Consider the following 2,199-nt stretch of genomic DNA (forward strand, 5'->3'; position numbering starts at 1 on the left):
TTTTGCCTTAGGGCACATGCGCTCACCAGAGAGAGACAGAGATGGTGAGCAGGAAAGTGAAAAAGTATTCCTCAAGGAGGCTGGCCACACTGTAACCCCTTCTCCATTCTCCTCCCAGGATCTTGGGCACCCACGCACATGCATCCTATGTGAATTTCAAGTCACTGGGTCCAGGACTCGAACCATAGTCAGCCATGTGGGAGTCCAGTAACATAACTGCTATGCCATTCGCTGGTCCCCGGTTTTTATTCTGTCTTCCATGCATCCTTTCCCAGAGTGCTGTTCCTTCAAATGACGTGAAGAAATGATTACAAGTTCACATTCCTTACCTGTCATTCCAAAATTTAAGAGCACTTGATAACCCAAAGATTTGGTAAAACTGCCCTGATTCATTTGAAAACTAAATCTTAACTTGCCTAAAGGTGTTTATAGTCTTCAAGAATGCCACTCAGAGTCCATTTTTTTCTTTTTTTTTTTTTGTTTACTGTAGGCCTTAATGGACTATTTATATACACATACAGCTATTTATCTTTTTTAAGAAAGAAGATAAGGGTTGGGGCCTACTAAATCAATTTTTTATGTAGATTTTTCAGATAAAGAAAATAAACTTATTGACTAGGCAAAACAAAACAAATAAATAAATAAAAGAAGGGGAGGCTTCCTTCTCTGCTCCTAGGTAGGTAGGGATGGGCAAAGTGGTGGAGGGTTTAACGGTTTCCCAAGTGAATGAGGTTTTTCTTTATATCTGTCACTTAAATTTATATTTCCAGGTATGAAGGGAAAGAAATATGATTTAACACATGGGCCCTTTTGAGGCCAAGTATAATTCCTTTCCTATACATTTCTAAACATATCAATTTTTAAAAAGTGACATTATGAGAAAACTATTTTAAACAGATGGTCTACATTATACAGCTACAGATTTAAAGATGCAGGGTTTGGGGTAAGATCAAATAGTTGGTTACTGCCAACAAATGCATCAGCTGTGTTTTAACTGGAAATCTCTAATTCAGTTTTGAAAATACATTACACGTAGTAAAATTATTTTGGGTATACAGATCTATGAGTTTTGACAAATGCATATAGTCATGCAACCCCACCGAAATCAAGATGCAGAACCATTCTATAATCCAAAAAAATACATCTATGCTGCCCTTTTATACGCAATCCCACCCCCTGCCCTCAGCCTCTGGCAACCACCAATTTGTGTTCTGTTCCAACACTTTTGCCTTTTCCAAAATGTCATATAAATTGAATCATGGGGCACACAGCCCTTGAAATCTGGATTTTTTCATATAGCATAATGCATATGAGAGTCTTCCATGTTCTTGCTTTCATCAGTGATTCAGTTTTGAATTGCTGAGTAGTATTCTATCATATGGGTTATTATAGTTCGCCTATCCATTCATTAGTTGAAGGACATTTGAGTTGGTTCCAATTTGGGGTGATTATTAATAAAATATTTAGGAGAAGGATTGTTGGATCAATGGTAAATGTATGTTTATAAGAAACTGCCAAACCATTTTCTCAAATGTCTAATCATTTTGCACTCCCATCAACAACATATAAGAATTTTTGTTAAAAAAAAAAAGAATTTTGTTAGTGCCAGCCCAGTAGTGCAGCAGTTAAGCACTGTGCATTGATCCCATATGGTCTACTAGAGTTCAAATCCTGGTCCCAGCAGCATGAAAAACACACTGGATGAGGCCAGTAGGTAACGCAGTGACTAAGGCACTGGACTTCCACATGTCTGCCCGAGGTTCGATTCCTGGACCCAGTAGCTTGAAACTCATGTCATGTCCATGCATACCCAAAATCCTGAGAGGAAAAGGGATTGTGGCATAGCCTTCCCCCCTGGGGAGGTGATTTCTCACTTTCTCTGTCTCTCTCTGTTTCTCCAGTGAGCACACACACCCTACAGCAAAAAAAAAAAAAAAAAAAAAAAAAATCTCCCGAAAAAAAAAAAAAAAAAAACAAAAAAAAAAAAAAAAAAAAAAAAAATCTCTCGAGAAAGAAAGAAAAGAAAAACATGCTGGGCATGTGTGAATGAATGCTCAAAAATCCTGATGGGTTGAGAAAACAGACATAAGAGGATCATGATGTAACCCCACCTGATTAGGGGTGCTTTCTCTATCTTTGTCTCTGTCCCTCTTTCTTGCTCACTCACACATGTGCATGCACCCTCTGGCAATTTAAAAA

This window comes from Tupaia chinensis, unplaced genomic scaffold (genome assembly GCF_000334495.1).
Source record: "Tupaia chinensis unplaced genomic scaffold, TupChi_1.0 Scaffold000313_1, whole genome shotgun sequence".
Classification (NCBI taxonomy): Eukaryota; Metazoa; Chordata; class Mammalia; order Scandentia; family Tupaiidae; genus Tupaia; species Tupaia belangeri.